At 38.9% G+C, this 26,457-nt stretch overlaps 1 protein-coding gene across 8 annotated transcripts in view; it reads right to left on the reverse strand.

Moving 5' to 3' along the window:
* The window catches only part of ANKS1B (ankyrin repeat and sterile alpha motif domain containing 1B), an 812,878-nt gene that overhangs the window by 606,201 nt on the left and 180,220 nt on the right, over positions 1–26,457 (reverse strand). The gene's annotated exons all lie outside the window — the stretch shown is intronic.

A 26,457-nucleotide genomic window follows, 5' to 3' on the forward strand; every position in this document is an offset into this window, starting at 1 on the left:
TCCAATTAAAATTTCCACCTCCTTCTTACAAATACAGTTTTATTTTCACAAATGAGATTTCCTTGCTATATTTCCTTTAATAGCTCTACTCCATCTGTCAAATTTTAATACTGCCTGGAAAAAAAGATTATTTTCTGGAATAAAATTGTATTTTTCACTTAATTTTCACAGTATCTCATTATATTAAGGAAAAACAGATAAAGTAACTAAGAGATTGCTTCTGTGGTATTCTTACATATTCAATTTGGTCTCCAAAAAAACAACGCATCCTAATTTAAAGCATTCTATATAATAAAAGCCTAATATGCTAAGTGTTCAGTTCACCAGTTGGCCATTCAACCAATCAAAGCATAATATGCTAATGATATGCTAAGGCTGCTCAACTGCTCGCTATGACATGCACTGACCACCAGGGTGCAGACGCTCCAACCAGGTTAGCTTGCTGCTGGGGTCCAGCAGATCAGGACTGAGCAAGACGGGGCTAGACACGCCCTGGAGCCCTCCTGCGGTCCCTCCCCGGCTGGCCAACCTCCCACATCCCTCCCCAGCCCTGATCATGCACCGGTGGGGTCCCTCAGCCTTGCCTGTGCCCTCTTGCAATCTGGGATCCCTCGGGGGATGTCGGAGAGCCGATTTCGGCAGAATGACCGGTTGCTATAGCACACACTGACCACCAGGGGGCAGACGCTCAACACAGGAGCCAACCCCAGTGGTCAGTGCACTCCCACGGGGGAGCACCACTCAGCCAGAAGCCGGGCTCACAGCTGGTGAGCACAGCAGTGATGGCGGTAACAAGAACCTCTCCCACTTCCGAGGCAGCACTAAGCCACCAGTTGGACATAGTGCATGAATTTCGTGCACTGGGCCTCTAGTTAGTTTATAAGATTAAACCTCTTTTATATCAGAGATGTCAGTTGGGCAAAGGCTTGTAATCTGAGATAACTAGCTAAGTGGCGGCTTAGGCACAGTGAGATTAGTCTCGAGTCCCCTTGCAAAGGGATCCATGCTCTAGCCGGCCACATTCCAAGCAGCTGCTTACTCAGACACCTCCCAGGGAATGGCTGACATTGGGACATGTATGATGCTCAATTAAAGGACTCCTTCTTTAAGTTCTATTAGACTGTTTTATTAATTATATTATGATCTGTTTTCTTCTATACAACATGTCATTAAACATAGCAACATGGAAAAGAAAATGATGTAACTTATTTCTTACAGTCCACAAGACTCGGGTCCTCCCAAGAGTTGGACAATGTTCAATGTCCCCAGAATTAATGTTGTCATGTGCCTCCAAAGCAAGATATCATTGAGGTATTTAAAATTAGTAACAACAAAATCATTTTTAAAATCCAGTGAAAATGAAATATATAAGAATATATTTTAAAGGACTATAAATATGGAAAAGGAACCACAGAAAAATTAGAAATAGGAAATTATAACAATAATATTGACACATTAATATAAAATAAAATAATTACATTAAAAGACAGGTAAAATTGGCAACTCATTCAATATCCTGTCTGTTCTTTTGAGGCACAAAACAAAATGATCCTCAACAGAAACACCTCTAATATGCCAAGCCCTTTTGGAGGCTAATTTAAATACACAAGAACTGAGTAAGTATAAATCTTATTGTACATAGATGAAGAAACTGGGGCATTAAAATAAATCAGCCTTACTGTGTCTGAGAAGCTATATAAATAGTTGTCTTTCAAATATTCTGACCTGCGACAGTCAGGTTACATTAAGAACTGAAATATATATTTTTATCTCTAAGCCAAATATATGTTGCTAAAGCGCAAAACAATATACGAGTAACTTATAAACTTAATTATCATAAAATGATTGGTACTTTTCCTATGTATTTTAGGTAGCCAGCTATTCACTGTTGCAATGAAAAATGGCTCACCAAAGGTATATAACATTCTGTAATTTCTTCTCTACGTTCAGGTGACAATGACAAAGTGCTCGAGTTTCCACCTTTTATTCCCATCATCACTACATGTGTGAAAAATTGATATCTCACTTGTGGCCAAGGATTACAAATGCAACCCACATTCTTCCTTTTCATTTCTTATTTTTCTTCTCCATCTAGCCTACCATTTCTCTGTCATTATTATCCATCTATTTTTCATCTCCCTTTTCATTTGTTCTCTCCCTAAAGCTATACATGTCACTTTTATGACCACCCCCAAATCCTTATCCTCATATCCAACAAGAAGCAATTTTTTAACTCACTTTTCTAAGAACTTAAGCTACTAGCTAGGAAGCCTGGGGACTGACTGCTACATACCACGGTGAATGAAAAGCCATCCTAGGATGCTGGGTTTGGTGAGGAGCAGGATAACAGCGGAAAGGGGCACATGAGGAGGGAAGGTCAGTAGACCAGCCCCAGCAGTACTGGAGAGCAGAGGCTCACAGAGGAGTCATGGGGCATTATCATAACTAGGCACATACATGTGGCAGAAGCAAAGAAAAATACAAGGCTGGCGATACCTTTCATCTCTTTATGGTCGTTTCCTCCTTCCAGTACAAAATTTGTACTTATAATTATTAGTCCGTAAAAAGGACATAGATACCATGCTCTCTTTTCCCCAACAAGTTCCCTTATAATTCCTGTCAATTTTACCTGTTTTTAGAATGGAGGAGCCTAATCAGTAGAACCAGAGCATGAAAGCAAGAAATAGAACTCCTTCTAGAAGTTCAAATTAAATTTAGCTTTATTTTCGTTGCTATAGTAACTTTTAAAAGTACAATGGATAAAATATTTGTTGACAGATGCAGAAAACAATATAACATTTCAGAGATAAAGGAAGACGTACGGTAAACAAATGGAAGAATATACTGTGTTCATGGGTTGGTATAATCGTCATTAAAATGTCCATACTACCCAAAGCAATCTATATATTTAATGCAATCCCCATGAAAATACCAACAGCATATTTCACAGACCTAAAACAAACTCTCCAAAAATTCACATGGAGTAAAAAAGACCCCGAATAGCTGCAGAAATCTTGAGAAAGAAGAACAAAGTTGGGCCCTAGCTGGTTTGGCTCAGTGGATAGTGCATGGGCCTGTGGACTACAGGGTCCCAGGTTCAATTCCGGTCAAGGACACATGCCCGGGTTGCAGACTCAATCCCCAGTAGGGGGTGTGCGGGAAGCAGGCAATCAATGATTCTCTCTCATTATTGATGTTTCTGTCTCTCATTCCCTTTCCCTTCCTCTCTGAAATCAATAAAAATATTTTTTTTAAAAAAAGAAAGAACAAAGTTGGAGGGATCACAATACCAGATACCAAGCTACATTACAAAGCCACTGTACTCAAAACTGCCTGGTACTGGCACAAGAGCAGACATATAGACCAATGGAACAGAACAGAGAATTCAGAAATCAATCCAAGACATTATGCTCAATTAATATTTGACAAAGGAGGCAAGAGCATACAATGGAGTCAAGACAGTCTCTTCAATAAATGGTGTTGGCCCTTTCTTGATAAAAATCCTCAGCAAAATGGGTATAGAGGGATGATACCTCAACATAATAAAAGCCTTATATGACAAACCTACAGCCAACATCATACTCAATGGGCAAAAGACTAAAACCATTTCACCTAGGAACAGGAAGAAGACAGGGATGCCCACTTTCACCACTCCTGTTCAACATAGTTCTGGAAGTGCTAGCCATAGCAATTAAACAAGAAGAAATAAAAGGTATCCAAATTGGAAAAGAAGATGTAAAACTGTCATTATTCGCAGATTGCCGGGGTTCTTGTCCCAGCATCAAGAAGGGTTCAGGCATCTGGAGAAGGGGCTGTGCATAGATGGCACAGGAATCCGGGGACTAGTAAAGAGTCCAGAGACGAGATATAATTTTGAAAAGCATTGGGGGTCAGAGGACCTTCAGCTAAAGGAACTGAAGACTACCTCCTTGTCTAGGACCCTTGCTTTTATTCACACAATTTTTCCTAAGGCAAGGTGGAGATAATACACTTCAAAGGGTAAGGTTTCAAAGGGTACAGAAGCATTGTCAGTTTGGGGAATAGCCTACAGCTGTTCAGGTGTTTGGCCAGTAGGAGGCAATAACATGAAAATTAAGGTGCCCTTTAACTGTCTGGCAGCCACAGTCAGTTTTCTATTCAGGTTTGGGGAAATGCCTTTAGCCATTCCCAACAGGTGACTATGTGTGTGATTCAACCCTGTTGAGTCCCCAAGTTTCATCAACCTTTTGATGAAACTCTTGAAATTATGACATGCTGGAATTGGTTTACAGCAGCAGATGACATGATACTGTACATAGAAAACCCTAAAGACTCCATCAAAAAATTATTAGACTTAAATGAATTTGGCAATGTAGCAGGATACAAAATTAATGCCAAGAAATTTATGGCATTTTTATACACCAATAGTGAACTTACAGAAAGAGAGACTAAATATATATATATATATATATAATTTACCATTGCACCAAAAAAAGTAAGATACCTAGGAATAAACTTAACTAAGGAGGTAAAAGACCTGTACTCGCAAAACTAGAGGACACTGAAAAAAAAGATAGAGGAAGACATCAACAGATGGGAGAATATACCGTATTCATAGATTGGTAGAATCAATATCATTAAAATGCCCATACTACACAAAGCAATCTATAGATTTAATGCACTCCCCATTAAAACACCAATGGCATATTTCACAGACCTAGAACAAACTCTCCAAAAATTCATCTGGAACAAAAAAAGACCCCAAATAGCTGCAGCAATCCTGAGAAAGAAGAACAAAGTAGGAGGGAACTCAATACCAGATAGAAAGCTGTATTACAAAGCCACTGTTCTCAAAACTGCCTGGTACTGGCACAAGAACGGATATATAGATCAATGGAATAGAATAGAGAACCTGAAATCGACCCAAACCACTATGCTCAATTAATATTCGAAAAAGGAGGCAAGAACATACAATGGAGTCAAGAAAGTCTCCTCAATAAATGGTGTTGGGAAAATAGGGCAGATACATGCAAAAAAATGAAACTAGACCACCAACTTACACCATACACAAAAATAAACTCAAAATGGATAAAGGACTTAAACATAAGATGGGAAACCATAAAAATACTAGAGGAATCCACAGGTAGCAAAATCTCAGACATATGCTGAAGCAATTTCTTCACTGATACAGCTCCTATGGAAACTAAAGAGAAAATAAACAAATGGGACTACATCAAAATAAAAAGCTTCTGTACAGTAAAAGAAACCATCAACAAAACAAGAAAGCCCACTGCATGGGAAAACATATTTGCGAAAGTTATCACCGATAAGGGTTTAATCTCCAACATTTACAGGGAACTCATACAACTTAACAAAAGGAAGATAAACAACCCAATCAAAAAATAGGCAATGGACCTAATTAGATACTTTTGAAAGAGGACATAAGGAAGGCCAAGAGACATGAAAACATGCTCAAAGTCACTAATCATCTGGGAGATGCAAATCAAAACGACATTGCGGTACCATCTCACATCTGTCAGAATGGATATCATCAACAAATCAACAAATGACAAGTGCTGGCGAGGATGTGGAGAAAAAGGAATCCTTGTGCACTGCTGGTGGGAATGCAGACTGGTGCAGCCACTATGGAAAACAGAATGGAGTTTCCTCAAAAAACTAAAAATAGAACTCCCATTTGACCCAGTGATCCCACTTTTAGGAATATATCCCAAGAAACTAGAAACACCAATTAGAAAGGATATATGCACCCCTATGTTCATAGCAGCACAATTTATCATAGCTAAGATTTGGAAACAGCCTAAATGCCCATCAGTAGATGAGTGGATTAAAAAACTGTGGTACATCTACACAATGGAATACTATGATGTGGCAAAAAAGGAATTCTTACCATTTGCAACAGCATGGATGGACCTGGGGAGCATTATGCTAAGCAAAATAAGCCAGTCAGAGAAAGATAAATATCACATGATCTCACTCATTTGTGGAATATAATGAACAACATAAACTGTGAACAAAAATAGATCCAGAGACAGAGAAGCATCAAACAGACTGTCAAACTTCAGAGGGACAGCATGGGGAGGGGGGAGGGTAAGAGATCAACCAAAGGACTTGTATGCATGCATGTAAGCATAACCAATGGACACAAACAACAGGGGGATGAGGGCATGTACTGGGGGATGGGGGTGGCCAGGGAGAGGTCAATAGGGGAAAAAAGGAAACATATGTAATACTTTAAACAATAAAAATTTAATATATACTGCCATATATATATATATATATATATATATATATATATATATATATAAAACATTTCACTAATTCATACTCAAGGAGATGTTAGTGGCCTTTTTCATATTGTTGACATTTACATATGAATGGGCTACTAATTAGTCTTTTTTTAAATTTTTTATTGATTTTGTTCTTTTTTTTAGAGAAAGGAAGGGAGGAGAGATAGAAACATTCCTGGCAGAGAAACATTAATTAGCTGCCTGCTGCAGGCTCCCTACTGGGGATCAAGCCTGCAACCTGGTATATGGGATGATGCTCAACCAACTGAGCCACACTGGCCAGGCTATTAGTCATTTTAAAAACAATCCCATCACATAGTGGGTGAAACAGAAAGTTGAATACATCCTTTAGGTATAATGAAGGCTACTGTTTTATGTGTTAGGTTTTCTGTTAGGCACTTGACATATGTCAACTCATTTAATCCTCAGAAAACAATTCAATGTTGGAATTATCCTCATTCTATAGATGAAGAAACTGAGGCTGATTCACAGGTTAAGTATTTTGTGAGCAAGTCGGAATTTGAACTTAGATTGCCAAAGAAAAGGCTTTTTACGCCATTCCAGCTTGCTTCCTGTGATAAGAGTGAAAGAAAAATTCATAAATCAACAAGCCTAGCCAGAGTGCCTCCTGCGTACAAGGCATAAGCAGGCTGTGTAGAGAACATAAACATTTGTCAGACACAGACATTGTCCTCGGATACCTTACAAGAGCAAAGAAAAGATATTACATAACTACATAACTATAACATCAGGGAAAAATCCACAGATGTCAAAAATAAGTTATTTGGCTATTAAGAGAAAAGAGATTGTTTCTGACAGGGGAGGACTGAATAAGGCTTTGGGAAGAAAGTGGCATTTGAGTTGGGCCTTCAATCCTACAGAATTAATAGCTTTGCACCAACTAGTTGCACACTAACATTTGGAAGAAGTACCCACCTCACATACCACAGAGCGTATTCATCTCATTTAGAATTTAGTTTTTTCAAATCCTGAGTGGCACTGTATGAACTCTAATCTGGTTTCGGTTGCTTAGAAATGTGTTTGAGCTGAACATCCAAAATGATTTCTGTGAAATTGTGCTTTGAGCTTAAAAGTTTAAAAACCGACACTCTGGAGTCTTGTTATATATGAAAAATGCATTTTTGCCTTTTCTCCAACCTCCAATTTTTCTGTACAGGATAAAACATTTTCCCATTTGAAAATATTTTCAATTACACTCACATTGATGTGGCTTTCATTCTAAGTACTGGGGATCTAATTTTCTTACTCTGTAGACCTGAGGTCAATAAACTTCAGCAACAATCCAAGCTGATGACTATTTTCATAAATAAGGATTTATAAGAACACAGCCATGCCCACTCCTTCTCATATTGTCTATGGCTGCATTCATGCTATGCTGAGTAATTGCAACAGAGACCATATGGTATCAAACCTAAAATATTTACTATCTGACACTTTATAAGAGAGAGTTTGCAGACCCCTGCCATAGCCAATTCGTTCAGCAAATATTTATTTAAAGGTTTATGAGGGTAGGTGGCTGGTGGGCAGCTAACGTGGGTTGCTAACTAAAGACGGTAGCCTCATTAAACCAAGTTAAAAATTAATTCACCATGCACTGTATGCTTCATTATAATTAATCAACACACATAAGGAAAAACTGAAACAACTTTTGCTGTGGAAAAAAATACAGCAGGTGACAAAATGTAGTATTTTTAGGAAGTATTCTACTGCTAGTGAACATTTATTGAGCATTTACTGAGTGCTAGACACTATTATAAACATAATATAAACAGTATATATCATTTATTCCTCTCTACAACCCTAGGAAGTAAGTACTGTTATCATCCTCATTTTACAAAGAGTCAAAGTGATTTATTTCTGAGGTCCCACAGCTTGTATTTGTTAGAGCTGGGACTTTACAGAACATGCTTTCATCCCTGGTGATATTTAAGCAGAGACTGGATGACTTCTTAACTGGATAATGGTGTCTGCTTTTAAAAAGAAGCAAAAGAAATAAATAAAGGCTACCATTTATTGAGAAGTGACTATGGGTTTGGCATTGTTCTACGTACTTTAATTACATTCTCTAATTTTTATATCTCCCTACAAGGTATGTATAAGTTCCCTCTTTTACAATTGATGAAATAGTATAGGTAGGTTATTTGATTGACCAAAGGCATATATCTAGTAAGTTGCAAAGCTAAGATTAAAATTAGGTATACCCGACTTTCAAGTATATCAAGCTATATTCATTTTTTTAAAAATCTTAGCTGTACTTCTATAGTGTATGAAAAGGAACCACATTTAAAAATGGAAGCAGCAGATATTCAACAGCTAAACAATGAAATACCAGTCAGGGCAGGATAACTATTCAATTAAAATATCAAAGAGAAAAATAGGTAAATATGAAATGTATTTCTAAATGTAAATATAGTCTATTCCGAATTGTAGCTAAGATTAAACTCAGAATAAGCCACAATGAAATTTGCTGGAGACACTAAAATAATTGGAAACCTTCATTAATTCTCTATCTAATAGAAATAATGATCCATTAACATTTAGCATATGTTTCTGACATAATCAGGTACCCTTTTTTCCAAGAGAGAGGGGGCTGGTCAACCTATTTCTACACTATTGTTGAAGAAACAACAGAAGATGTGAATGTGAACAACATTCTTTTCTTAGGAGGCATGATTGAATGATAAAGAGAAAAACACGAGGGGCTCTAGGCATTAGGTCCAAATAGACCGGTGTTGGAATATTCACCTCTGCTACTTCGTAACTGTCACCATACACAAGTTAACAGACTTCTCTGCACCATAGTTTTCTCATCTAATAGGTTCCTGGTGACAGGTTCCATAGAGGCATCAAGCATGCCTTCCTAGAACATATTCAACGCAGGGAATTATTATTCTTTCAGTTATAATCATTTTTCCTTAAAAAAGAACTTCAAGAGAAAATATTATTCTCTCACGTATTCCCTTTACCACTATGTAAATAGACTCCATATGTCTCCTTGGTTTGAAAGGTTAGAGAAGAAATATTTGTTGTGTGCCTGCTATGAATGGGTGGGTTCATAGATGCTGAAATAAGGTAGGGCATTTCGGGTACTGGAAAGGACTCATGGTAACGCCCAAAATCTGGAAAGCTGAAGTGTGTTCCCGTTCTTGGCAATCCCTCTAGTTTAAGTATGACAGACAGAGGACAGAGTAACAGGAGTCAGACTGCAGACAGCTCTCAAACACCACGTTTATGAATTAGGATTCTGATAAAATGAGCACAACCTGCACATCACTAACAACTCATATCTTGCAGTATATATCCTACCCATATTCTGTGGTCATGCACTTGTCACCTTTAACACAGTCAAAGAGTTACTTCCTTTACAGGCTAATGACCAGAATCCTCTTAACTTCATTTATGTCTTCCCTTTCTCTGGTAGGCATGAAAGCATCCTTTTCTGCACTGTGACTCGTTTTATGAGATTTGAAATAGAGTCTTACAATACTTTTTTTAATATATATTTTTATTTATTTCAGAGAGGAAGGGAGAAGGCAAGAAATCTTACAATACTTCTTACAAGTAGCTATCCACTCAGAAAGTACAGAACAGGGTGCTTTGAGAAAGACACAATCAGAGAATAAAAAATAAAAAATAAACTCTTAGAAAGTAAAGCTGATTGCTAAAACATACAAATCAGGAAAGTATTGAAAAAATAAATTGGAGAAAAAAAACAAAGATATGAGGGAAATCAAAATATGAAAACAATTAATGTAGGGGCTTTAACATCTAATTAATAGATACTCTAAAAAGAAAAGAATGAGAATGAAAGGAAGAAATATTTTTTTTAAGTAGAAAAGTATTTTCCCAGAGCTGAAAGATATAATTTTAATATTAAAAGGGAAAATTTACATGCACTGGGATACATTTTTAAAACCCCACAACTAGACATAAAATTTTAGAACACCAAAAATGTAAAAATCAGACCTTTATAAGCATCGAGAGAGAGAAAAGAACAAGCCATAAGCACAGGAATAATAGCAATAGACAGTAAAGGAAGTTGTTCAAAACTTTCTAACTTTGAGGCAAAAATAAAGTTTAACCTAGAAATCAAACTGGCAATCAAATATGAGAGAAAAATAAAAGTTTCCATCACTCATGAACTATAAAAGCTCTTCCTTGAGAGGCTACTTAATGATACTCAAGGATAGCCAAGAAAGAAAGTGAGAACAAGAAATGAAGCTAGGAACAAGGATCCAATCATGAGAACAATAATGAAAGATTTTTCCAGCAAGCCCAGAAAGCAAAGGGTAGAGACTGAAGCAGAGAAATAGATAATTTTAGTATTGAGATATCGGGGGGTGGGGGAGGGGGCGGAGAAGAGAAACTCAATAGATGGTAAGGAAGAATTTAGAAACTTAATGAGGATATGATAACGGAAAATTGTACAAGGAAAAGAAATCAATGAAAAACGCAAACAAACAAAAATCTGACTAGAAAGTTGTTAGGTTGAAAATCTTCATTAAAATGCTAAACAATGCCATAGCCGGTTTGGCTCAGTGGATAGAGAGTTGGAATGCGGACTGAAGGGTCCCAGGTTCAATTCCGGTCAAGGGCATGTACCTTGGTTGCAGCCACATCCCCAGTGGCTGCTGATCGATGTTTCTCTCTCATCGATGTTTCTAACTCTCTATCCCTCTCCCTTCCTCTATGTAAAAAAATCAATAAAATATATATTTTTTTAAAAATGTTAAACAAGCAGTTTCATTAGAATGAGAGAAACAAAACAAGGATATCAATCCACCCATGTACTTTTAAATGTATTATCTCCATTAATGCCCACATTAGGAAGAGAGATGGAAGAATTTATAAGCAGGGTTACAGTCTCCCTCATGTCAACACACTTTCCTGGTTTTTATACTACGTAAATATTATGGTGGTGTGTTCCCACATGCTTATCTTTTAGCAGTATCCTGGAAACATATCCCTCCTAAGTATACTAGTACATATGGTATATCCATATAATGGCATAATAAAATGTATATATATAATCTAGAAAAGGGAAGGACTTAGGATCTGAGTATTTGTATTAAACAAAGAATCTTTAGGGTTTTAACAAATTCTATAAAATGATATTATTATTATAATTTGAGTACCCCTCCCATTGATGGCAACCATTTGGTCATCCCTGCTCTGCTCTCAGCTCACACGTCTAGTACCACAAATGGTTGCTTATGCATCTCAGCTTGCAGAGCTGCTTAAATTAAAAGGAGAAAATGGAACTCCCATTTGACCCAGTAATCCCACTTCTAGGAATATATCCCAAGAAAACAGAAACACCTATCAGAAAGGATATATGCACCCTTATGTTCATAGCAGCACAATTTACCATAGCTAAGATTCAGAAACAGCCTAAGTGCCCATCAGCAGACGAATGGATTAAAAAACTGTGGTACACCTACATAATGGAATACTATGCCACTGTAGAAAAGAAGGAATTCTTACCATGTGCAACAGCATGGATGGAACTGGAGAGCATTATGCTAAGCAAAATAAGACAGTCAGAGATAGATAAATATCACATGGTCTCACTCATATGTGGGATATAATGAACAACACATACTGATGAACAAATACAGATCCAGAGACAAAGAAACACTGAACAGACTGTCCAACCTCAGAGAGAAGGTAGGGGAGGGCAGGTAAGAGATCAACCAAAGGACTTGTATGCAGGCATATTAGCAAAACCAATGGATACAGACATTGGGACCGTGGGATCTTGTCCTGAGGAGTGGGAGTGGCGGGGGTGGGGGGTCAATTGGGGGAAAAGGAGACATATGTGATAATTTAAACAATTAAAAAACGTTCTAGGATAAAATATAATGTAAGCTGAAATAAAAAGAAAATTAGGATCTAAGAAGCTCTTCTTCTCTAGAGTGTTTCTAGAACATGAGTTACATGACTTTGCCTTCATGGCATGGGAAATCTAAACCATGAGGCTTCGGAGAAAAGTACAGAGCCAAAAAACAATGATTAACAGGACAGCTACAGAGCCTATGAGGTTAATCTAACCAATATTGCAAGCCAAATATGAAGAAAAGTACATGCTGGTAAGATATTAAGCAATTAATGGAGTGCAAAAAAATAGAAGCTATTTCATTTTAATTCTAGATACATTCTCCTTCAAATTAGCTTAGGGTCTTGATAGGAAAATAATAATATCAGCATGCCATCTATAAACATAAATATGTAAATGTGACTCACTGATCATATTTTGCAGTGTCAGCCTATGAACAAAACATGGAGAACTTAGCCAATGTCTCAGGACAGAACATAGATGTCTACTAGCTTGACAGTGTGTAAGTAGAAGTGTAGCTTAAAAAAAAGACAGTCGGTAAAAACAAACAAACAAACAAAAAATAAGAAGAAGACAGCAGGTAAAGAGGGGGATGAAAAATGAAAGAAAGAGCATAGGAGCTAATATCTTCATTTTTAAAAATAGGAAGTCAAGAGACACTGTTTAAATTCAATGAAATAACATAAAAATGTGATTTAAAGTTAATTATAATATTATTTAAAGCCACCAAGCTAACCAGTAAAATTTATCATAAAAAATAACCACATTTTGCCCTGGCCAGTGTGGCTCAGTTGGTTAGGCATAGTCCATGCACTGAAAGGGTGCTGGTTCTATCCTCAGTGAGGGCACATGGATCCTTCCCCGGTAGGGGGCATGTAGGAGGCAGCCAATGGATGTTGTGCTCTTACATCAATGTTTCTCTCTCTTTTCCTCTCCCTTCCTCTTTCTCTAAAAATCAATTTAAAAAATAACCCCATTTAGAGGAGGAGAGAAGGGATATAAGTATACTGTGAGTAAATTAAATACTTAAATCTCAGAGAAATAAGATACACCTATGTACAATGCCAGGTGGGTATTTGAAATACGGGTGGGACCACTTTGTAAGGATTGTCTAACCACTGTGATGTACACCTGAAACTAATACAAAATAATACTGAATGTAAAGTGTAAACAAAACATAATTTTTAAATAAATAAAGTTGATGAACCAAGAATCTCAGAGACATGTGTTATTTAGAGATGTGATAAACTTGAGATTCACTCTGGGGTGTGACACATTCAATATTTATTGATTGCTTGCTATAAAGCAGGTGCTGTGATAGGTATCAAAGATTTGTAGATAACTATAAAGCATTGCTTTAATGTAAAAATGCTTAGTCATATAACAAGAAAACTAATATAATTTAAGTGACAAATTACTAATAATGTTAAATGGTTTTGTTATCATAGGAGCTAAATATAGAGTGATACAGAATAAATATTGAGATTCCAAAATTTATGTTCTAAAATCAAAAACCCATGTATAAGAACAGAGATAGAAGAGACCTTAAGAGCAATGTTAGAGACACTATTTAAATATGTAGGGAGGTCTCCAGTTTTAAGATTGCTGAGTCCACACTACCAATATTCCACTGTAATGTAAGATACAACCAATTGATTAAGAGATAAAAATCAAATGATTATGAATATTGAAAAGTCAGAGACATGATTACTAGCATCTCCAGATGATATAACTGCCTAACTAAAAATTCAACTGGAGCATTTTTATAAAACACAATGTAATTCATAAGATAACAAAGTATAGGGAACATATTCAAAAGTCAACAACTTTCCTATCTACCAGCAACAACCAGTAAGAAAATACAATTGAAAAAGTATCTATTCACAATAGAAACAAATATTGTGAAATAATCAGAAAAAAAACACACAACAAATGTAGATATTTGTGTATTTTAAATTACATTTAACTACTTACCAACATAAAAAGAAACTTGAAAACATAGAAATTTATATTATGCTCCTGACTGAGAAGATTCAACATGTAAAAATGACAATTTTCTCCTAGTTGATTTGTAAATTTGACATCGTTCTATTAAAGTTCAATAGATAAGGTCTAACCCTTTAAAAAAGTCTTAAAATAAAACATATGGGGAAATTTTCATGACATTTGATTTGATAATGATTTCTTACCAAAAGCACAAGCAACAAGTATAAAAATAGATAAATTGTGAGGAGTCAAAAACTTTCTGTGCATCAAAGGACACAATCAACAGCATGAGAAGACAACCTACAGATTGGGATAAAATATTCACAAATCATATATCTGATAAGGAACTAATTAAACTCATAGCTACATAATGAGTCATCATGATTTTTTACAACTCATGGCATTTATTGTTTTTATATAATATAAAATATGTATCTCAAAATAAAATCTTGTTTTAAATAATTCAAACAATATGCAAATAAGTAGGAAATGAATTCCCTGGAAAATTATGCCTTAGATATAACAATTATTAACAGTGTAGTATATACATTTGCAGACCTTCTAAGCACACACAAATAAACATTACATGTAATTTAATGCACCTATATGAGGTTGGTTTGCACTATACGTAGTACTCTTTAACATATGAATACTACCAAAATTTCCAGAGTCCAACAAACCCTAACAGGAAAAAAAAGATCAATTTGCATTGGTATAACAAGGAATTTATATAGGAACTTGCATTTATATTGTAAGATCTTCATAACAATCCTATAAATAGGATCTAGTCTCCTCTTTTTAAAAAATAGGAAGCAGAGGATAAATTTCTCTTCCAAGGTTGTACAGAAAATAAATAGCAGTCGGGACAATTACTTCAAGTAAACTGTACTGCTCATCAGAGCAAAATCCATATAGAATCCTTATTTTATATCATTCACAATACCTGGCACAATATTATAAGAAAAATGAGGGTATGATGAATGTTTATATTGTTTTCTGTGCTAAATCCTACACATAACAAATAGTCAATAAATTCTTGTGGTACAGATGAGTGGGTGAATGCATAAAATAGGAAAAGGTAGAGGGATTCTAAATGAACTAAGATTCTTATCAAACCATCCTTTTTTTTTTTAACCTGTAAGATAAATAATATATTCAGTGGCTCAACTACCCTGGAAGTGCAAAATAAAACTGAATACACCCTTGACAAAAGTGATTTCAGCTCTATCTAGTTTGGCTCAGTGTATAGATAGAGCATAGGCCTGCGGACTGAAGGGTCCCAGGTTCGATTCCAGTCAAGGGCACATGCCCAGGTTGCGGGCTCGATCTCTAGTGGGGGGCTATCCTCTTTAACAGAGAAATGCCACAGTGAAGAATATTGGTCAGTAGATAGTACACAAGTTTACTTACTGTGAGAAAGAGGGCATTCTTCAAAAAAAGTTGTTTTTTATTTCATAGAAAAGTAGTCACATGAGTTTTGGATCAATAATTATAAGCAAACCTGAGCAAATTAATCTCTTCAAACTCAATTTTCTCAAGGGCAAGTGAAAATATTTCATAGGATTGTGGTGAAATTAAAGGGAGATAAAACTGCAAAGTACCTATCACTGTGCGTGGCATATGCTGGGGACTCAAAAATTGCTAGATATCACTATTAACATTATTATTATCATAACTAGAGGCCCAGTGCATGAAATTTGTGCACGGGGGGGGGGGGTTGTCCTTCGCCCCCGACTGCACTCCCCTGCTGGCCTGGTCACCCCCAAATGCCCTCCCTTGCAGGCCTCGTTGCCCCCAACTGACCTCCCCTGCCGGCCTGATAGCCCACAACTGCCCTCCCCTGCTGGCCATCTTGTGATGATGTGAGGGCGGCCATCTTGTGGCAGCCATCTTGTGATGACGTGAGAGCATCGCATGAGGGCGCGGGGACCACCTAGGTTTTTATTAGTATAAATACTTCCCTAAAATACATGAAATGGAGTCTTTCCAATGATAAAGTTTTAGTTGTTGTTTTAAAAGTTATAAAAATGACTGCATAAAAACCTAGATCAAAATGAATGCTTGAGAGTAAAGCAAAAATACATTCTTTTATAAATGTCTACATCTGCCTAGATACAGCAACAGGCATCTGCTCCTTGAACAAGTATGCAATAGATGAAATGTCTACTGACCTAATTTCCATAGCCATTGCATTAATTCATTTCCTTTAGCCACTGTAACGAATCACCATTAACTCAGTAATTAAACACAATAATTTATTCTCTGACAGTTATGAGATCAGAAGTCCGAAAGGAGGTTCACAGGGCTAAAATCGAGGTGTGAGCACTGGTTACTTCTTGAGGCTCTAGGAGAGAAACTGTGTCCTGCCTTTTCCAATTTCAAGACACCTCCTGCATTCCTTGGCTCATAGCTCCTTCCATCTTCAGAGCTAGCATTATAACATTTTTATATTCTTCTCTACTTTCCTCATCATATCACTTTCCATTATTCTAAGGACCCTGATGATTATATTGTGTTCACCTATAAAATCCAGGAAAATCTCCCCATTTCAATATCCATATCTTGATCACATCTGCAAAGTCCCTTTTACCACATATTCACAGGTTCAGATACTAAAACACTAGATATTTATGGAGGGAGGGAGAGAAGGAGGGAGGACAGGAGTGAAGGAGAGAGGGAAGGAAAGAGGGAGGGAGGTAGGGAGGGAGGCCTTATTCTGTCCCTCATGGTCCATTCTCTGTTCCCCAAAGATTCACATCCATCCACATGTAAAATCTATTCACCCTATCTCAACATCCCCCAGTGTTGAGGATATTGAGATTACAACATCAACTTAAACTCAAATTCTCATTTAGATTTCATCAGCTCCAAAGTCCAAAATCTCGTCAGCTAAATCAGGTATGGGTGAAACTCTAGGATATCCTGAGATAAAATCCCTTTTCATCTGTGAATATTTGAAATTAGAAAACAAATTATTTTCTCCCTAAACACAAAGGTGCTGGGGTCCAACCCCAGCAGGTCCAGGGGTCCCCAAAGGTGTGGATGGAGTCAGCGAAGAAGGAATGACACAGAGACAGCGTTCAGTTGATCAGCAGCCTAGCCAGGATCTCTAGCCAGGATCTCCAGCCAAGTTCTGGTCTGGATCTCCAGCGAAGTTCTGGTTAGGATCTCCAGCCAGGTTCTGTGTCCATGGTCTCTTGCTAGGTTCTCCAGGTTCTCCAGCCAGGTTCTGTAGCCATGTTCCCTCGCTAGGTTCTCCAGCCAGGTTCTGTCCATGTTCTCTTGCTAGGTTCTCCAGGTTCTCCAGCCAGGTTCAGTCACCAGGTTCTAGTCAGGTTCTCTTGCCAATTTCTGTAGTCAGGTTCAGTCCAGGATCTTTTGCCATGTTCTCTCGCTAGGTTCTGTCTCTAGGTTCTGTCTCCAGTTTCTGTCCAGGATCTTTTGCCATGTTCTCTCCAGCGAAGTTCTTCTGTCTCTAGAGAACGTTCTGTGTAGGTTCTGTGCCTCCTGGTTCTGTCTTCTAAGTTCTGTCTCTCTTGATTCTGTCTTCTAAGTTCTGTGTCTTGCTGTCTTGTTACATCTGTATTTATACCAGTTGATTCAATCCTATCAATCTCTATTACAAAGGTTAGGGCATTTCTTATCTCCATTCCAGGGAGTAAAGATTATGTAGCTTAAGCATGATTTTTCGTAGTTAAAGTGATTAATTACCCACCTGGCACTTAGTTGAGGGGTTTTATTCCCTCCCTAACTTCAGGGGAAAATCACTAACTGGGGAAACAACCTTTCTCAGAGAGGAGACCTTGGTTAAAACACATAGTGCCAAGGTGAGCAAACATTTTAAGAACAGTATGCCATATATGCCAGGTCCTTTGAAACAGCAAGGATGGACTGACTCCCGGCACAAAGGTAAGCTTAGGATAACAATTATAGATACTCTCGTTCAAAGACAGAGAAATAAAAGAGAAAAGGGGACTCAACAACCACAAGGAATTTAGAAAATTAACTGGGAAAATCCCATTAGGTTTCAGGCCTAGGAATAATCCTTTGTAATTCTCAGCTCCATCTTCTGTGTCCTTAGCTCTATCCTCTGAGTCTTACTTCCTGTTTCATAAAGGTTAATATATATATTTACAGTTGAATAGTTTTACAAGACTATTTCTTTTCTGCAACAATCCATTCCTTTAGGAATCTAACAGCCTCTTTTATTTTGTGTTTTTCCTGTTCCTTCCAGTCCAAGCAGGCAGTATCTCTACTGATATACTAAATTCAAAAACCTTGTGGGTCTCCCACGTATGTCACAGAAATGTATTCCAGTAAACTAGAGACTCCTCCATAGATCTTGCCTGGTTAATCCCATCCCTAAATTGTGCTAAAATGAATTATGAGATCTATGAGACACATACCTAATCTCTTTAAAGAGTTTTCTGTGTGAGTGAATAATCTGATATTTTGATGCTACTGAGGAACTAAAAAAAAAGTTATCCAGCCACACTTTACTCTTCTCCAAAACACACTTTCTTGACAGTTAATCTACAAATTTTAGCATCTTTTTTCAATCTGGATAGGTTGAGAAAGTCCCAAGTCATCAAGTCCTGGTCCCTTTTTGCTCAAAAATTCTTCATTCAATTTATCTCTTTCCTCTCACATTTTGCTATAGCCAACAAGAAGAACAAGGCCGCACCTTCAATATTTTGCTCGGAAATCTCCTGAGCCAAATATCCATGTTCATCACTTACTAGTTCTGCTTTCCACATAACTACAGAACACAATTCTGCTAGGCTTCTGCTACTATATAGCAAGTATTTCCTTTCCTCCAGTTTTCTTTTTTTTTCAATTTTTTAAATATATTTTATTGACTTTTTTACAGAGAGGAAGGGAGAGGAATAGAGAGTTAGAAACATCGATGAGAGAGAAACATCGACCAGCTGCCTCCTGCACACCTTCCACTGGGGATGTGCCCACAACCAAGGCACATGCCCTTGACCAGAATCGAACTTGGGACCTTTCAGTCCGCAGGCCGACACTCTATCCACTCAGCCAAACCGGTTTGGCTCCTCCAGTTTTCAATAACATGTTCCTCATTTAATTTTCAGTCCTTACCAGAAGTATCTTTAACATTCATGTCTACCAACATTCTCTTTATGATGATTTAGCTATTCTTTAAGACAGCAATTAAGAACTTTCACAACCTGACTATTTAGTCAGGGGCACTGACCTCTTTTCCCTTTTATTCCTTTTCAAGTAAAAAAATGACAATAGCCAACACAACAACAGCCATCCAGTGTAAATCAAAATTATACTGTGGATTTTTTTTTGTCAGATTGGCAAAAAAAAAAAAAAAGAAGAAGAAAGAAACCTTTTTTCGTGTGTCACAGAATTTTAGTAATTAGTTTATGTGTGCCATGAGATTAAAAAAGGGGGGGGGGGTGAAAATCGCTGCTCTAACATAATAAAGGTTCTCTACCATTTTCCTCACTTTTTAAGCCTTACCAGTAGTGCCTTTAATATCCATGTTTTTAAAAACATTCTATTTATGACCATTTAGGGATTCTCTAAGACAAAATAGGTTTTCTCTACCTGGCACTGCCTTCTGAGCCCTCGCTGGCAGGACCTTTAAGATTCATATTTCTGTCCCAAGCAGTCTAGTCTTATTCTCCCATGCTACTCAGAACTCTTCCGGCCTCTCCACACTGCACAATTACAAAGCCACTTCCACATTTGAATGTATCTGTTACAGCAGCATCTCACTTCCTGGTACCAAAATCTGCATTAGTTTCCCAGAGCTGCTGTAACAAATGACCACATACTTAATAGCTTTATTTATTTATTCTCTTACAGTTCTGCATGTTGAAAGCTCAAAATTATTTTCACTGGGCTAACATCAAGGTGTTGGCAGGGCTGGTTCCTTCAGGAGGTCGTAGGGAAGGAGCCATTTCCTGTTTTTCAGGGAACTCCATCCCTAGTCCTTGATTCATGACCACATCACTTCCAACTCTGCTTCATCAGCACATCTCCTTCTCTGACTCTGACCCTCCTGCTTGTCTCTCAGGAGGGCCATAATGACCACATTGGGTCCATCTGGATAATCCAGGATGTCTCTCCATTGCAGGATCCTTACCTTCATCACGTCTGTAAAATCCCTTTGCCATGAAAGGTCACCTATTCGCAGGTTGTAAACATGAAGATGTGGACACGTTTTGGGAGGATTAATCCGCCTACCACAGCCATGTTCATAATCAACTAAATTCTGTTTAAAATATGTAACCCATGCCTGGCTCAGTGGTTGAACATCGACCTATGAATCATGGTTCAATTCCTGGTCAGGGCACATGCCCAGGTTATGGGCTCGATCCTGATTGTGGGGCATGCAGGAGGCAGCCGATCAATGATTTTCTCTCATCATTGCTGTTTCTATCTTTTTCTCCCTCTTCCTCTATGAAATGAATAAAAATGTTTTTAAATTTTATTAAAAAATAAATAAAATATGTAACTCATATTCAATTATATAGTTTCAAGCACTGCCCCCACTAAACTCCCAGCTTACTAAGCTACTATTTGTGTCATTTCCACATTTCAAATGTTGGTTCTTTTAAAAGTTTCAGCAAGAAGAAAATCAGCAACAAAATAAGACTATGTGTTGAATCACAATTCCCAAAGCTGTCGATATCTGAGTAATTCCTTGACTCATAATTATTGTTTGGAGTATTCAAACCCCTATTACGAAATCATAACTATTCTGGAGTTGAAAGATACCTAAAGGAGCATCTCAATTTCAAGGATGATGAAAATAAGGCCTAAGGAGGTTAAATGATTTACCCAATGACATAAACTCTAACATAGAGGAGGGGGAACATAAATTTAGTTTAAGAATATCTAATGAGAAGCTGTATGGAAATCTGTTCTAAGAGCAAGCGTACAGAAAGGTGCTGCAGTTACATAAAAAGAATTTCTTAACCTCAGGTCGGTTTTTATTTCACCACCTGAGCTTCTTAAGTATTGAGACAAATACAAATAAGGTAGTTTTCTAAATAGCAAGAGGAATTTCAGAAAAACGTCATCAGATTTATGAAACTAGAGACATACTTGCCAGAATACTACACATGATGGTTATCAGACCAAATAACAGAGGTTCTACTGTCTGTCTAATGACTAGATTGGAAAAAATTCTGAAAGTCTGTGGACCCTACAAGCAGAATAGTTTCTGGTTTCTCTGGATACAAGGCAATTAACTCAGTGCTTTAATGGAAACCTAAGATAAATATCTGGTAATAAAAGTGCATGGCATATAAGTGCTTTAAAGCAAACGGATATATCTTCATTTTAATTTTTAAATAGCACCCAAATTATACTGTGCCCAATGCTACCTACTTCTTTCAAAACAACACACACCAGAACCACTTGATATAAGGACTTTGAACAAGCCAGTGAGAACTGATACTGATATGTAAATAGGCCTTTCAATAAATAAAGGAAAAATACATTACCATAAATACCAGATATTTTAATCTGAAAGGAAGAAAAATGTCCTTTTTGATGTATAGAACAAACTAAAGACTTAAAAACTATAACTTTGGGCTATCAGAAGAAGGCAGCATGAGTTTCCCTGGTCTCTCCCCCTTGAAGTTGCAACAAATTGAACAGCTATAACTCAAGAAAGGATTCTCTGCTCGACACACCAACATAGCTGAGCTGTGGACATCAAAACATCTGAAGGTGGGCAAATCAGAATGAACCGGGGAGGGCAAGGGAGAGGAGCAGAGATGGGTGCCACAGACACAGCGCAGAGCTCACTGTGAGTCTTTAGAGAGGGGAAGAATCCCTGAGGAACAGACAGATACAGGGAGCAATCCTGCCTTGAGTAGTCTATATGTGCTGGGCTGAGGCCAATGATGGGGTGGAGATGGAAAGAAAGGCTTGGGGAGAACAGGGAGATGGAGTACATGATGGAGGTGAGGCTGCGGTTGTCTGGTGGCTGCCACTGTCAGGCAAAAAAACAAAGCCATGGGGCCTGGCACTTCTCCTCACCCTCTCACGGCTAGCAGAGGGCCCCAGAAGAAGCTGTAGCACCGAGGACCTGCAGCCTGGAGAACTGGAGAAGCAGAAACATGCTGCAGCTAATCCCAGCGTCAGGGATGGAGATAAGTGGTGAGGCAGCTGAGGTCTGGCAGTCGCCATTACTGGGAGGAGAACAAAGCCACAAAGACACCCAGCTGGCCTCTCCCAGCTCACTCTGTCCCCACCCATGGCGCTGCACTGCCAGCAGTGTCTGGTGGGGGCAGCACTAGGATTTCTTGGGCTCAGCATCCAATCACCCACCACATCTCTCCATGGGGTTGGTGTCCTAAAGTGACTTGGTTACCGAAGAGATATTCACCTCCCCGGGGAATAGAGCATTTTTCACTGCCCCTGAAGAGATCTGAGAAACCAGATCAACGCAAGAGAAACAAAAAAGACTTATGCTTTAGCGCCACCTACTGAGAAACAAAAGAAAGACCTCTTGATCTTCTAAATAGAGACATGCTACGCTTTAAAATAAAATCCTATATAATAAAAGCCTAATACGCTAAGTGCCCGGTCGTCCAGTTGGCCGTTCAACCAATCAAACCATAATATGTTAATGATATGCTAAGGCTGCTCACTATGACATGCACTGACCACCAGGGGGCAGACCTCTGACCGGTAGGTTAGCTTGCTGCTAGGGTCCAGCCGATCAAGACTGAACGAGTCAGGTCAGACATGCCCTGGAGCCCTCCCGCGGCCCCTCCCCAGCTGGCCAACCTCCCGTGTTCCTCCCCAGCTTCGATTGTGCACCAGTGGGGTCCCTCGGCCTACCCTGTGCCCTCTCGCAATCCAGGACCCCTCGGGGGATGTCAGAGCCAGTTTCGGCCCAATGGCAAAATGACCAGTTGCTATGAAGCACACTGACCACTAGGGGGCAGATGCTCAACGCAGGAGCTTCCCCCTGGTGGTCAGTGCACTCCCACAGGGGGAGTCCACGCAGCCAGAAGCCAGGCTCATGGCTGGCGAACACAGCAGCGGTGGCGGGAGCCTCTCCCGCTTCCGCAGGAGTGCTAAGAATGTCGGACTGCCAGCTTAGGCCTACTCCCAGAGGGGAGCGGGCCTAAGCCATCAGTTGGACATCCCCTGAGGGTTCCAAGACTGCGAGAGGGCACAGGCCAGGTTGAGGGACCCCCTCTCCTGTGCGAGTGCACAAATTTCGTGCACCAGGCCTCTAGTATACTATATATCCCTATGTTCATTGCATAATTATTCATGGTGGCCAACATGTGGAAACAACCAAAGTGTCCTTCAATAGATGTGGTACATGTACACAATGAAGATGTTAAAGAAGATGTGGTACATGTATACATGAAATATTACTCAGCCATAAGAAAAAATGAAATACTTTCATTTGTGACAACATGGAGAAATCTTGAGAATATTATGCTAAGCAACAGGAGTCAGACAGAAAAAGTCAAGACCCATGTGATTTCACTTATACGTGGGATATAAAACTGAAAATAACAAATGAACAAGCAAGACAAACAAATAAAAACTCACAAACAAGGACACCATTATGGTGGTTACCAGAAGGCCACAGGGTGGGAGGGAGGCAGTAAATGGTAAAGGGGGTCAAATACATGGTGATGGAAGAATTTATTTTGGGTGGTGAATACACAATGCAATAAACAGATGATAATTTTATTGACCAATATTATCCCAATAGATTTAATTTAAAAACCTTTGCTTTATATATGTATATGTGTACGTGTTGGGTATATTGTTGTGCCAAAAAAGATATTTTAATCTTATTAAACTGACAATATTTAAAATAGTTGACAAAATTCCTCAGACCATTTTTATATACAATCTGATAATTGGTGAAGACTAGAGCATCCTATCTAATAAAGAGGGAATATGCTAATTGACCCTCACGCTGTCACAAAGATGGTGGCGCCCACAGCCAATAAGGAGGGAATATTCTAATTGACTGCCATGCCCTCAAAGATGGCGGTGCCCACAGCCACAAGATGGCGGCACCCAGCCCCCTCAGCTCCGCCGGGGCGGCAGGTGCGCGGCAAAGCCGGGCCTGCCCCTAGGCGAGCCCAGCCGCTCTGTGTGCCTGCCTCCAGAGTCCCACAGTCCCCTCAGCCCCCCAGGCCCCCAGGGCCGGCCCGAGGCACAGGCAAACCTCAGATGTTGGCTGCCCAGCCACCCAGGGCCAGACCAAGGCTCAGGTAACCAGGGCCGGCCAAGGCTTACGCTGCAAGCAGTGGCAGCAGCAGAGATGTGATGGGGCATTGCCTTTCCCTGATCACCGGGTCAGCTACCGCCCCTGAGGGCTCCCAGACTATGAGAGGGGCAGGCCAGGCTGAGGGACCCTCCTCCAGTGCATGAATTTTCATGCACCGAGCCTCTAGTAGCTTAATGTTTGAGGATCTTTTCACTGTATAGTCAGAGTGAAGCTGTTTAGGGAAAAGGTTAAAAAATCTCATCAGCAATTTAAGGGTGTGTCAAAATATAAAAATTATCATGGCTGTAAAAATTAGACATTGCTTATAAAAACAGCTTTATTTTCCCTGTTAACAGAAATAATTATCCTAATAAAAATAGAAAGTAGAAAAAAGAAAATCAAAATCACTACATCCAGATAAGCACTTAAACATTTCACTGAACATACTTTCAAACCCAAACACACACACACACACACACACACACACACACAGAGATAATTTTACATAAATTGGACCATGCATATAATGCTAGTTTGAAATATGTTCACTCTGCTCCTTTAAAAGTCAGGGGTATCTTTTCATTTCAATAAATGCAAAACAATATAATCATTTTAATGGATATAGAATATTATATCATAGAATGCTCCATAATTTAACAAATCCCTATTGTAAGATATTATTCTTGGTTATTGTCCTTTTTGATACAATACACCTTGAAAAACATCCTGTGCTAACCTGTTTACCAACTTGCCCAATTCCCTCCTTAAGGTAAATTCTACAATTAATTCTAATTGTCTACAATTAGAAGTGCTGGCTGAGAGACTATAGATATTTTAAACTCAGACCTAACAGAAATTTGCCTAACGCTTATTGAGAGCAATTTTCCAGTATTTATTAAGATTCTTAGAGGGGCTCTGGTGAGAGGGGGTGGTCTGCTGAGCTGTGGGGGGCAGAATGGCAGAGTGAGGTCCAAAGGACAGTGTCCCTGCGATAAGGGAGGGGCTGCAGGGCACCAGAGAGAAAAGGGTATGTGATGGGCACAAGTCACAAGGGGCAGGAGAGTTAAGAGCACACCCTCGGGGTAGTTTGGGCGTAGGTGGAGAATTTGGTTTCCAGAAAAGAGGAACAGAGGGATTGGCAGTTGAGGTTGCTAAATCAAAGAGCAGAGGTTTTTAACGAACCAGTGTGTCTGGCTTAAAAGGAAGTCCTCACCGAGTGAACAGCAATGCCTCACACCTGGACTTCTACGCACCCTGACATGTGCGAGGACCGGAGATCTGCAGACCCCCACAGGGCACAGTCTGGTGCAGGAGCGATCATCTCGAAGCCTGCGAAGTCAGTAATCAGCGCCCCCACCCTGTCCTCAGTCACTCAGAGACAAAAACACCTGCAGAAGACCACCGCTAGCCCACCTGCTACAAAGAGTGGGCAACAGGACGCTCTGGGAGCTGTGATAAGGAGGTGTGGAGGAGCCGTCTCCAAAGAGAGCCATGGACAGCCAACCATGTTTCTGTATCACACACCCTAAAGAGGCTCGCAGTTGGGCATGTTTAATACCCCCGTGGGGAAACTGCAGCGGCAGTTGTACAAGGAGGAGTATACTACATTCAAGTATGCACCGATGTTTGAGAGTGACTTCATACAAAAGAGAAGTGATTGATGTGGACAACAGTGACCAAATAGTGATGGTGGGCATTTGGATGTAAAAACCCTAAGTGAAGAAATGAAACCCTAGAATATACACATTTGTTACTTAATTCTGACAATATACCAGGGACTATGATGGGATTAGACCTTGGATGGTGAGCAATACATGCTCCTTACTTTTATGGAACTCACAGCCCAGCACATATTGACAATAATTATGTAATAGTTAGGATAAATTGTCTTCAAGTCCTATAACAGTTCATATTAAGGTGAAGAGATTCTTTAAGTACAATATGTTGATTTGATTATCCTATTTAGTTTTCCACAACAAATTAATATTGGAATTTGAGCGGGTATCACCAAATTGTCCATTGACATGAAAAATGTTATGGTTCCTTAGATACAATTGCTTCATATTTGTTACAAAATAGGAAAGAATAGT

The sequence above is a fragment of the Myotis nattereri genome, assembly GCF_964212035.1.
Source record: "Myotis nattereri genome assembly, chromosome: 2".
Taxonomy (NCBI): Eukaryota; Metazoa; Chordata; class Mammalia; order Chiroptera; family Vespertilionidae; genus Myotis; species Myotis nattereri.